The sequence below is a fragment of the Pinus tabuliformis genome, chromosome J (assembly GCF_031772625.1).
Source record: "Pinus tabuliformis cultivar Carrire ecotype Pingquan chromosome J, CPIR1, whole genome shotgun sequence".
Classification (NCBI taxonomy): domain Eukaryota; kingdom Viridiplantae; phylum Streptophyta; class Pinopsida; order Pinales; family Pinaceae; genus Pinus; species Pinus tabuliformis.
In genome coordinates this window covers 504,038,321-504,052,020 of record NC_142295.1, presented here as the reverse complement: position 1 = coordinate 504,052,020, position 13,700 = coordinate 504,038,321, and the positions used below count along the sequence as shown (strand labels likewise).

Below are 13,700 nucleotides of genomic sequence, written 5' to 3'. Positions count from 1 at the left end.
TTTTTCTAAAATCCTTATTTCGTGTGTGGTTATTTTCATCGTGGAAATTTTTTATTGCATCTAATCCAATCATTTCTGTTCACTATTTCTATTTTGGAAAGACTTTATTTCATTTTGAGGCTGATGTCTTGATGGGACTTGAGGAAGCATTTTTTCTGTTTATTTCAATGGGATGACCATTGGGTGGGATGGCATCGTTTATCTCAAATTCCCTTGAGGTCAGTTCATGCGGGGTTTCATCCTTCCCAGCGCTTTATAGTAACCCAAAAAATAGACGACAAATTCCCACGATAGTCTCTGGTATTGTTCTACCCTTATCTGATTCCAGTTCACGTGTATATGGGCATATGATAAATGAAACTGAAGGAGCCTGTGCACCAATGTCACAGGGTTTGCTGAATTTGAATTGAGGTTTGAAATTTGGCTAACCTCAAAAAATTCTTCAAGTATGGGTCAGGTTACCAAATACCTTACAGGGTTCGCTGTATTTTAGTTTTGCATTGGCTACATAGTAAATTTTAAATGCTAGCAGGAATGTTCAAGAGGTTTAGTTTCTGTCACGATTGATTACATTGTGAAAAGCCATGTCTAGTTTTGATCTATTTGTAAAGAAACTATTGATGAAATGTTTACAAAAAAATGGTCATTTTTCTAAAATCCTTATTTCGTGTGTGGTTATTTTCATCGTGGAAATTTTTTATTGCATCTAATCCAATCATTTCTGTTCACTATTTCTATTTTGGAAAGAATTTATTTCATCTAACCCAATCATTTTTGTTCGCTATTTCTATTGTAGAGTTTAGACAGGCCTTCAGGATCTGTGTTTGTACTGGGGTGTTTTTCTTGTATATGTTTTGTAGAGTATGCTCTAAACTTTGAAAGTTGTCGCGTCTAACTACCATGCCTTGCAGACACAGGGTTGTTCAGTGGTTGAACAGAGCGAAACTTAGCATGAGATAGAAGTTATAAAAAATCAAATACATGTCCATGTAGATGAAACTGCATGATTGCTGGTTATTTAAGGCAGTGTTAAAACTTAATCTTGATTGCAAGTGCAATGGTGCTGAGGATATTCTTGGCTGGTTCATGTAATCATGTCGATGTTTGTTGATAGGTGTTAAACCTTGTTGCAAGTGCAAAAGTGCTGAGTATATACTTGGCAGGTTCATGATAATCATGTTGATGGTCATTGGTAGTTGTTAAGCTTTATTGCAACTGCAATGGTGCTGAGTATATGCTTGGCAGGTTCATGATAATCATCTTGATTGTTGTTGATACTTAAGTTTTATTACAACTTGACAAGTGCAATGGTTCTAAGTATATACTTAGCAGGTTCATGATAATCATATTGATGCTTGTTGATAATCTTTCTGCAACATATGTATTTGCTGTATTAGTTTATTGTTTCCCAATTAAACAAAATGATTCTTGTTTTTATCCTGTTTCAACACATTTCCAATCAATTATTGTCCAGTTGTTTTGAACATAACCATTTGTTTAATCTTTTAGCTAAATATATCATTCTGGCAAGTAAAGTACACTTATACATAACACTGTTGGAGATACATCCATAAATAATTTTTATGAGTGTAAAGCCTGAGGAAAGGTTTACACCTTAAGGGATTTTATCCTTCTTGATGCTTGATAGATCCAGAGTTAAGATAGTTTGCAGCGTGCAAGAATGGAATATGAAGTAGCATTCTTTCTTTGCATTAGATAGTAATCTTGTAGGGTTGGGAGATCACTGTTGAGACGCATAGTTGACTTGTAAATATGTGCAATAAATTTGTCATTTTTGGGCCAGTTTGTGAAATAATAGTAGCCTATTGAATAGGCACAAATTATTTGATTTCTAAATGAATTATATTGGTTCATAAGAAAAAATGTAACTTATAGGCTAATATAGGGTGGTTGACCAACAATTGGAGTAGACCAAAGCTATTGCTATGCTATTGGTAGCAATCTTGTAGGTTAGGGAGGTCACTATTGAAATGTATATGAAGCATAAATATTATATAACCAAATCATAGTTGACAGGTAAAATTGTTCAATAGACAAGTGATTGTTGGGCCAATTTTGGATCTATGAATGAAGTACATTGGGTTACAAGAATTAACATAACTTATAGGATTATAGAGGTTGATTGACCAGCAATTGGAGTCGTGTTAGGGTTTTACTAAATTGTTTAGTATAATGATGGCAACTGTAAGTATTATTTCTAGTTTGATGAGTGTGTTTCAAATAGGTTCGTCATCATAGCTTTAGCCTAATTTATTTTGGCTTAGCAAGTGTTGATCTCATTTTGATTGGGTTTTGAGTCTTGACATCTATCAGGACAGATTTATTTAAGCATTTCCTGTAGTTTAGTGAACAGGAAAGAGTATACGTTCCCTGATAACAGGAGAAATCAATCTGAATTACTACATAGTTACGAGAAACGTGACAAGAAGCTTACTGGGGTGTATGATGTATGTGCTAAGTGCAACAGTTGTGCTGAATTTCCATAGGTGGAAGTGAATGATTCCTAAGCATAGGGGCACACTGAAACGCACATGAATCTTGAGTATAATTGCCAATTGGATGCATATGATGTTGAGGTGCACTAGAGTAACTTGCATGGAAAACTCAATAACTGGTTAGGAAGCTCAACAATCATTTCCGATTGCCATCTCCTCCCTTTGTCTCTTCATCTTCTGGATGCTTGTACACCAATGTGTCAATATAGATATAAATAGATGGGATGTGAACTACTTTGTATTCCCTCGTGTCGTGTTCTTTATGCTACACTAATTTATTGATAGAAGTCTATAGCTGGGTTGCGAATCACTTATTATCCCATTGGGCTCTGTTATTTATGCCCTAATTTTGATTTGTAATAGGTTCATTGATTTCAGTTTGTACATATTTGGTTGATGGTTTGATAGTTTGTTAGTTTGAATTGAGGCTCATGCAATTTGAGTCATTGTTGTACACATTTATTTAATGAGAATTCAAAGTTGATATTTTGCTGAAATTATGCTGGCAATTGTGTATAGTGTTATGGATTCATTTGTATTTATTTGAGTTAGATTCATGGATTCTGGTTCATTGTGTGTGTAATATTAAACCATCTCAACTGCACATGCAGACACATTGATTCGAGTGTTCTACTTGATTAAGTAGTCGTAAAACAAGACATAATGTGTGTGTGTATTGAAAAATACATATATGAAGAAGATGATAGAAATGAAAAGTTGCGCGAAAGTGCCAACAAAATATAGGAAAAAGAGAACAAAAGGAAGAGGAGGAAGCATAAAATTAAAACAAAAAATAAGGCAAGGTTGAATATGAGACTTCATAAAAAATGTTTGGTGGTTGATCCAAGATGTAAAATAATACCAGATTTCTTGGATGGAGGTTACATGGATGATGTGGATGCAAAAATGTTTAGGGTTCTTTGTGCATGTGACATACCATTCAGTGTTCTTTGCTCACCTATTGGCATGATATGCGATATATTTCAGAAACAAAGCCCCTAAAGAATACAAGAGCCCTAGGCATGACAAACTAGAACCATGGGAGCAGACAAGTAAAGAGCCGGAATCCATTGTTCTGTGCACCAATTTACAAATGGTTGTATTGAATATGGCATATCCATTATATCTAATGGTTGGATAAATGTTAAACGCAGGCCATCAATAAATGTTTCTGGTGTGTCTACTAGTGGTCTGCTCTTCCTTTCAGCCAATGACTTTTCAAATATAGTAGAGACCTTAATTAAAAACATTCAAGAAATTGGGTTGTACAATTCAGTCAAGTCATCACTGATAATGTTGTTAATTTTGATTTGTTTTGTCACACATTGGATCTTTTGATGCGAGATTTATCAAGTTGAAGGAGCATGTGTACAAATGGATTGGTGCATTGTACAAGAAAGGGAAGTGTATGATAAAATTGATCACAAATCATGGTCATGCGAATACATTTTCTACAATCACTCTAAGTTGGAGCTATGATCTAAGATTGTGAAGACTAGATTTGCCTTAAGTGATTCATGTTAGGGTTTGAAAGACCTTGCTTCTTTTGTATCTAATCAAGAGGAATTTTAGGTGGTGGAGAACATCATTCTTGATGTTTAGTTTTGGGCATGGTTTAAATATTTTCTGTAGTTCACTAGTTCCAATTTATAATATGGATTTGGTTGCATATATGGATCAACTAGTGATTAGGGAGGTGTATGAGCAAACAAACAATGTGTTAGGTTAGATGAAAGACTTTGTCATGTTGAGAGAATGGATCTTGTATAATCATATCAATAGACATGTGGTTAAAATGTTGAATAATTTGAATGTTTCACTGCATGCCTTAGCATATATTCTTACACCCAAATACTATTCTTCATATTGGTTGGACGAACTAGCATTTGTTGGGGGGGGGGGGAGTTTAGGAGAAGACCACACATATCTAGAGGTACATAATGGATATATACATGCATTAGACAAGTTGGCCCTTGATGATGTTGAGTGTGTTGAAGTACAAATGAGCAAGTATATTAGTGAACATGAAATCTTTGCTAATATGCATGCAACTAAAGATCATGATAGGTTGAGTCCTATCAGATGGTGGAACATATATGGCATCTCTATCACACATCTTGCATAAATTGGTCACGAGGGTGCTTTAACAAGGTGTAAATACTTCTTTTGTAAAGAGGACTTAGAGCACTTACAACTACATCCTTTCTGTGAAGAGAAAGATACACACACATATATTCTCTTGGTGTCTTTTTAAAATTGGTGCCTTGTGCTTTTGCTTCCAACAACCTTGTTCTTAGTGTTACACCAAGAGAATATAGTAGTGAATTTGAAAAAACACACATTCAAGTTACAACCTCCTTATCTTGGATTTTGTGTGAACTAGAATGAGCAAAGCATTGTTCCAATGATGATTTCAACCATTGTCAATGTATTATTGTTAAAGAAAATCCATAACCTATGAAGTTTCATGGGAAATGGAAAATTATCCCAGGAAATTTATTGTGTGGTTTTCCCATATGAACACCCTTCTTGTATTAAATCATTATCGAGTTAGTTTTGGTGGTGGTGTTGTGTTGAGGAAGTGTTCAAAATGATCAAGTGTAGAGTTGTAATTGCTCTAGTTCAACAAGCCTTTGAGAATGAGGTGGGCACCTTTGGGTACAAAATGGGCACAAGGTTGATGGAGCACCAAAGACCCACTGCATATCACTAAGACTTTTTCATTTGCAATTTAAACTTATTTAAGGTATGATTGAGCAATTTACATGCCAATTCAAGTTGCGAAGTGTTGGCGATATTATTTTCTTGAGAACGGGAGTGTTTGTTAGAGTCAATACAAGCCTTTCTAGTTTCTCAAACACAAAGCAAGATTGAGAGTGTGCACCACAACAAGTGGATTACTTTTTTGGAGTTGTTCAACAATTTGTTAAGTATAAAAAACGAATCATAAATAAGGTTTGTAGATTTCCTATCAAGGCTACAAGCAATTGAATTGAGAATGTTCTATTTATTAGGCTGGATTCAATCTTTTCTAAGAAGCATATGTGAATTGCATAGACTTTATGCACATATATGCAATCTTAGTCAACTTTGTGACAAACCCCCTAGATGAAGCGTTTCACGCTATTATGTTGAAGGACAAGTTTTGTACAAGTTGAGCATTTTTTGTGTTCCTTGGGGTGATATGATACTTCCATGGCTATGCATCATGCACATTCCAAAATATCAACACTTTCGATTGATGAGGGTGATTGTGAATTTGTAGAGGTATTTTGTTTAGTTGTAGATGGTAGTGAAGTTTGTAAGTCATTCTCTTTTTAGTATTTTGTGTGATCTTTTTAGTTTTGGTGGTGGTGTTGTGTTGAGGAAGTGTTCAAAATGATCAAGTGTAGAGTTGTAATTGCTCTAGTTCAACAAGCCTTTGAGAATGAGGTGGGCACCTTTGGGTACAAAATGGGCACAAGGTTGATGGAGCACCAAAGACCCACTGCATATCACTAAGACTTTTTCATTTGCAATTTAAACTTATTTAAGGTATGATTGAGCAATTTACATGCCAATTCAAGTTGCGAAGTGTTGTGGTGCACACTCTCAAACACAAAGCAAGATTGAGAGTGTGCACCACAACAAGTGGATTACTTTTTTGGAGTTGTTCAACAATTTGTTAAGTATAAAAAACGAATCATAAATAAGGTTTGTAGATTTCCTATCAAGGCTACAAGCAATTGAATTGAGAATGTTCTATTTATTAGGCTGGATTCAATCTTTTCTAAGAAGCATATGTGAATTGCATAGACTTTATGCACATATATGCAATCTTAGTCAACTTTGTGACAAACCCCCTAGATGAAGCGTTTCACGCTATTATGTTGAAGGACAAGTTTTGTACAAGTTGAGCATTTTTTGTGTTCCTTGGGGTGATATGATACTTCCATGGCTATGCATCATGCACATTCCAAAATATCAACACTTTCGATTGATGAGGGTGATTGTGAATTTGTAGAGGTATTTTGTTTAGTTGTAGATGGTAGTGAAGTTTGTAAGTCATTCTCTTTTTAGTATTTTGTGTGATCTTTTTAGTTTACTCCAAAAGTGTTTTCACCTAGCTAGGATGCTTGATCTTGAATTGAGTGCTAGCATCGTACGCTTATATAGGAGGCTGTTATCTATTGTAGCATGATGACTATCCCATTGGGTGTAAATAATGGGGGAGTTGGCTAATTGGTTAAGGGAGGTACTTGTTACTTGTTACCATGACAAAGTCCCAATTTCTAAATGTAACCTCAGAGTAACTAATAGGGTGGTCTCTATCACCTCACCAACCCTCTTCAGACTTTAAGTTGGTTCTTCTCCAACTCAAGGGGGGATTCTCTAAGGGGAGGTTGCCAAAGCCTAGGCAATAAGAGTTCAAGGTGAAATGAAGAGTTGACTTTTGCAAACCAATGTTATGAAAGATAGATTATAAAAGGATTATGGGAGGATCAATGTTTGTGTTAGGTCCATTGGGCAAGTGGCGTTAAAGGATAACAGTAGGAGGTGTCTTTCTTATGTGTTTCTGTAGCCCAAGTCAAGAAGCTACTATAATTTTACCTTGCTGTCCACCAAAGCAAAATATTTTTTGTAGGAATGCACCTTCAAATGTATATGAGGGTGTGCTTAGTAATGGAACATGGAAGATGTAACTAATTCAACATAAGATAGATTATACCTCCCAAGATAAATCCATAGCTTGCATTGCCTTCATTTATCTTTAATAAAAGCGAGCTCCCCTATATCCAACCATGTTAAATGCCAAGGGTCGACATAGAATGCACCTTCCATGTGGCATGAATGTGCATGCATGCAACCACTCCACATGTGTGAATTCTAAGGTAACTAACTCCATTGGTGAATGTGCAAAATGCAAAGTGGATGGAGCACTCCATAAGAAAAGATATAGTTGAAATCCCAAAAAAACAACTGAAACATCTCTAGAAAGCAAAACTAAGGAGATAAGGGTGAATTAGGGTTTTGACCATGCTAAAACTCCATGAAATAATAATAGCAAGAAATGTCTGCACAAATGCACTCTCCAAAAATAGGAAGGAAGAAACCTCCCACATGTGTGTCCAAAAATAATTTGCAGAAGTACAAGTTGCCAGTCCAAGTGTGAAAAGGAGGCATATAAAAAAATAGGGAGCCTAGGCTTCAACGAGTTTGTACAAAGGTTAATGTTGAAATATAACCATAATCCTTTGCCTAGAGAAGCCACCAACCAATTAAATATCCGTGAACATGTGTGCCAATGAGGGATGCACTTTAAGTGTTGTACTGTGGAAATAAAATATGTTCTCACTAGAAAAACCCCTCCATAATAATAACAAAACATGAAGTCCAACTTAAAGTGCACCACTACCAAAGGATTATCAAGTCAAAAACACCATTTAACATTAAGAAGAGCTTACATCACCATTAAATCATAATGTAATACTCTCTAACTTGAACCCAGGAAATAACATATCAACAAGGGTATTGACATCATGAAACACATTGGTCCTAGGTGATATGACATTATAGAGTTAAATCACCTAGGAGAATGCCACAAAGGCAACATTAATCAAATTGCCATCGCAATCCCATAAGAGAGGGACATAACAAAAAGGGTAAACCCATCCAAACATCAATTGTGATTACCATCACACATCCAACATATAAGGATCTTGTAGAACACCCCTCTTAGTGACACCAAGATTATACACCAATACACCAAGTCACTAGGAAATATCAACAACACCATGAAACACCTACCTCCTAACACCATCATCTAAACCCAGGGCTATAACTATCATCCAAGATAAACATATATACTAAACCACCACAATGAGATAGTTTGCTCCATATTTGTAAAAAAAATTAACTAAGGGGTGATCAACAAGGCAAGGACATGTGAGAAGACCACTAAATAGCAAGCACAATCACCATCCAACTAAGGAGAAGTGACACTTCCCTAACTAATGATCTCCATCAAATGATATAATGCCACAAAGAGAAAGGGTTCCATGAAGATGAAGCCCCCAAAGTTGATCCAAATCTTCCAAGGAATCAACATCAAATCTCCATTACCGTGATGAAAATCACAATATGGAGCCTCATAGAATAAGAGGTGTAATAAGAGCTACATAAGAGAAGAACGAGTGCTAGGGACTTGGAGGAGGGAACCTAGACTCACTAGCAAGGGACCATGCGAAATATACCTTGGAGTTTATATACTTGACTTGAGAATGCTTGGGTTGAGAAGCATATTTCATGGAAGTTGGTTGTGGACCTAGACACATATGTTGAGAAGAGTATTGGATCAAGTTACTACTTTGGTGCACGTGTTGTGGAGCTTTGGGCACAAGAGGAAATGTGGTGCACATCGAGTGGAGGAGCACATGCATGACGACACTTTGGGAACAAACTACCATGTAAAATGGAACACCATCTTGGGGGAGGTGCACTAGTCCCAAAGGAGCATTATATTTGGAGGGCACACCACCTTGGGGTTACGTAAAGCCCTAGCATGTGACTTTTCATCATTGGCATGCAAATTGAGGAGCTTTGGGCACAAAGACATGTGGCATAGAGTGAATGGAGGAGCACCTTGCACGAGGACACTTGGGGAACAAAACACCATCTAAAAGGGGGCATTGGGTTAAAAACTTGATGGATAATTAGCCATCTTGGAGGAGGTGCATTGGTCCCAAGGAGTTATTATGTTTGGATGGTGCACCACTTTGGGGTTGGGTAAAACTCGAGCATGACACTTATCCTTGGCACACATGTTGAGGAGCTTTGGGCAAAAGATGATATATGCACACAAGTGGAGGAGCAGAGGAGCACCTTGCATGAAACCGCTAGGGGATTAATCCACCATGTAAATTGGAGCACTGGGTTAACGACTTGTTGGGTAGCACACTATCTTGGAAGAGTTGCATTGGGTCCAAAAGGGCCTTATGTTTTGAGGGCGCACCATCTTGGGGTGGGGTAAAACTCTGGCGTGGCACTTGTCATCCTTGTATTATAGAGTGTAGCATGTAGGTTTGCCTTGTTGACTTAGGTCTAGGGTTACTTGTGTGGGCCTAGTCCTTGTTTTATGTTGGCCTCCCTCATGCTATATAAAGGGATGAGAGAGCCTTTGTGATTACTCTCTATTGATGTACTTAATATTCTATTTTTGTAATTGTCAATGCAAAACCTTACACCTTTATGCAAAGCCTCAACAAGCAAGTAAGACGCACTATAAGATAAGAGTGTCACCACTATCACCTTAGCAATAGTCCCTCTTCTATTTTAGTGCTGACAACGAGCTACCACAAGGGAGGTTTTGTTGGAAATATTGTTGTCATTGATGTCAAAGACATGGGGGAGAATACAAATGTCTAAGATAAAGATTGGAAGATGAAAAATGTTGGAAATATTGTTTGGATACCTAGTATTTTTGATGCCTAGTTTGGATACCCTATTTTTGAAGGCTTTTTTACTCTAAAGACCTAGATAAAATGGGAGCACTGGATATATGGTTGAAAATCTTATTTCAAGACCTTTCCAATGTCCGTCTAACTCCCATAACAATGAGGATATATGAAATATTTGTCAGGTGGGTCCAACTAATTTCACAAGTCAGCCCCATAAGTGAATGTAGAAACAATATAACTAAAGGATAGATGAGTACATTTGAAGATCATCCAACCAAGAAGAGATCTAAGGTGCATAAGAGAAGCTGGGGAATACTTTAGGGGTTTTAAAGGTGGGGTAAAACTCTGTCGTGGCACTTGTCATCCTTGTATTATAGTGTAGCATGTGGGTTTGCCTTGTTGACTTAGGTCTAGGGTTACTTGTGTGGGCCTAGTCCTTGTTTTATGTTGGCCTCTGTCATGCTATATAAAGGGATGAGAGAGCCTTTGTGATTACTCTCTATTGATGTACTCATTATTCTATTTTTGTAATTGTCAATGCAAAACCTTACACCTTTGTGCAGAGCCTCAACAAGCAAGACACACTATAAGATAAGAGTGTCACCACTATCACCTTAGCAATAGTCCCTCTTCTATTTTAGTGTTGACAAGGAGCTACCACAAGGGAGGTTTTGTTGGAAATATTGTTGTCATTGATGTCAAAGACATGGGGGAGAATACAAATGTCTAAGATAAAGATTGGAAGATGAAAAATGTTGGAAATATTGTTTGGATACCTAGTATTTTTGATGCCTAGTTTGGATACCCTATTTTTGAAGGCTTTTTTACTCTAAAGACCTAGATAAAATGGGAGCACTGGATATATGGTTGAAAATCTTATTTCAAGACCTTTCCAATGTCCGTCTAACTCCCATAACAGTGAGGATATATGAAATATTTGTTAGGGGGGCCCAACTAATTTCACAAGTCAGCCCCATAAGTGAATGTAGAAACAATATAACTAAAGGATAGTTGAGTACATTTGAAGATCATCCAAGCAAGAAGAGATCTGAGGTGCATAAGAGAAGCTGGGGAATGCTTTAGGGGTTTTAAAGGTGGAGCAAAAATGTGATTTGTGGAGTGAATGAGTCACATTGGCATTTTCGCTATAACTTTTTTCTAGGATGTGTCAGACCGTGAAATTGATTGGATAGAGGTGAGATATTTATGTACATGTGGTAAAAATTTCAGGCATTAGTTCATCTAGTAAAAAATTTAGTCATTGGTTCCCTATACTTTTAGAGATATGCTTTGAGGAAGTTAGGGTTCATGAGTGCCCCTGAAATTTGCTTCAAACAAGTTGCTTTGACATTTACGCTATAATTTTGAGATTTTTCATACTGTGAAATCTTAAGGAGAGAGACACAAGATCTATATGTACCTGTGGCAAAAATTTCAGACTTTGTTTCACTATAATTTTGAAGATATGCCCTGTGGAAGTTTTTGTTTTTGAATAGTCTGAACTCAACTTCAAATAGGTTAGTTGATAATTTCGCTATAACTTATTTTTTGAGATGTTTCAAATTGTGAAATCTTGAGAGAGATATGTGAGATGTCTAGGTACTTGTGGTAAAAATTTCAGACTTTGGTTTTTTGTACTTTCAGAGATATGCCTCGTGGAAGTTAGGGTTTTTGATTGGTCTTGAAATTAGTTTCAAACATGTTATCTTAGAATTTTTATTGTAACTTCTTTTCTGGGACTTTAGATTATGAAATTTTCAGAGATTCGAGGAGACATACATAAGTGCCTTCAGTCAAAATTTGAGAATGAGATTTCCAAAATTGGATGTGGCATATTGTACAAGTTCGTTCTAGGGGAGAGGCCAGATAAAAACAAGTTTTGGCAGAGGCATACCTGGAAGGAGAAGCATAAAGCAAACCTAGTGAAGGCAAAAGAAGAAGTAGTGAGTAGGCCTAGTGAAGGCAGAAATAATAAGCGAATTCAATGAAGTAGGTTGGTCCTTATGAATATCTGAAACAATGGGGATTGGTGCCTCCAATAGGTTGGTTCCTATGAAGTTGTGCAACAGTGGGGATTAGTGTCTCTAGTGGGTTGGTGCCTATGAATATTTCTAGCAGTGGGGATTGGTGTCTCGAGTAGGTTGGTGCCCATAAAGAGTTATAAAAAGAAGTTTTTTGTTTTCTCCTGAAAGGGTTCCACGTTTTGCAACTGATTGATCTCATATGTGATTGTTTTCTTATGATTCATGAATGTTTGAATAAGTAAAAATTGTCTTATACTGATTCACCTCACCACGGCCCCCCTTCAACCCCTCTCAGTATAAGGGTGTGCTCAACAAGATTCTTGATATGATTAAGCGATCAAATAACCCTGGAGAGACTAAATCTAAGTGCCCCCCAAGGATCCTACAAACTAACCCACCAATTCCTATGCTTGTAAAGGATAAGGCTAGGTGAAGATGGAGTTCCATGCAAGCAAAGGGGTTCACAGTGTCTATAGGTCAATCCTAAGGTTTCTTCGACATTGAGATATCAAGTATGGTTTTGAAACACACCCTAAGCATGCAAAACACAAGGCTTCTGTAACTAGGGAAAAAAATCTGCAGTTTATGAAAACAAGCAATATTTTATTACAACAACACTAACCATTCAATATGCCTGAAAATTATACGTAATGAATGGTTAGAAAATTAGCAACTTAGGAAGTAAAAATCAACAATTTTTCACAGTGTGGTTAGGTAATAATTGAAATTGAAACAATGACGTCAGCCCTAAATAGTTGCAGAAAAATTTCAAGAAAGTCTAATTTAATGCCTTTCAAATGCACTTTAAACCAATTCCAATGGTTAGGAGATTCATGAATGAGGAACATTAGACTAATTAAACACATTGTAGCAAAATTTATCCCCAATATCAGGGGAATATGATAAAAGGAGTTTTTATTTAAACTAAGGTTTTGTAAAATTAAAAGAAAAAAATATTGAGGCCACAAGATGGATGAAGATTGGTGCCTTCTCCACCTACGCCATTGCCGTCTAGGATAGAAACCTAAACGTAGGGCATCTAAAAGGGGAAAACCTAATTCTAAAATTCTAGGGAAAATTAACCTACTTGCCCTAGGGTTTAAATTAGGGTTCTCAATTCCCATGAAATTCAAGGGAGAAGAGTTAACCTTTTCTCCTCTAAACTTTAGAAAATGAGGACAGTCTCAACAAGGGACATGCACAAAATTGCCAAATTAACCTACTTAACAATAATAGCAACAACTCCCATGAACATTAGCCAAAAAAATAAATAAACCATCTCACTTCACATGCATAATCCATGATTTACAATGAAAATACTTGAGAAGAGCTCAATCCCCCAAGGAAAAAAAACTAGGCCTAATCGCTCAACTAGGCCTCCATTACACACTAGTAAAGAGAGAAGTCAATAAATGATATAATTCAATGTGCTAAGATGATCCAAAAATGAATTCAACTTACCTATTTTTAGAAGCCTAGCTTGGGTCGATTCACTCCAAAAAGGCTAAAAGGAACCCCACAATAAACATAATCCACAGAACAAGATGCTCAGGTCATAGGTCGACCAATAAAATAGCCATCTCAAGTCAAAAACATAACAAAAGCCTTAAATTAACCCACATGTGAGAGTAATAAGACAAACAAGTGTGATGTTATGCCCCAAATAAGCCTCTCTCTCATGAAAAGGTGCAAAGGGAGACGTCCAACGGTGATCAACATCAACA

General features: G+C 36.6%; 1 protein-coding gene across 4 annotated transcripts in view; it reads left to right on the top strand.

The window, feature by feature from the left end:
* The window catches only part of ILP1 (IAP-like protein 1), an 81,734-nt gene that overhangs the window by 36,776 nt on the left and 31,258 nt on the right, over window positions 1-13,700 (top strand). The window lies entirely within an intron of this gene.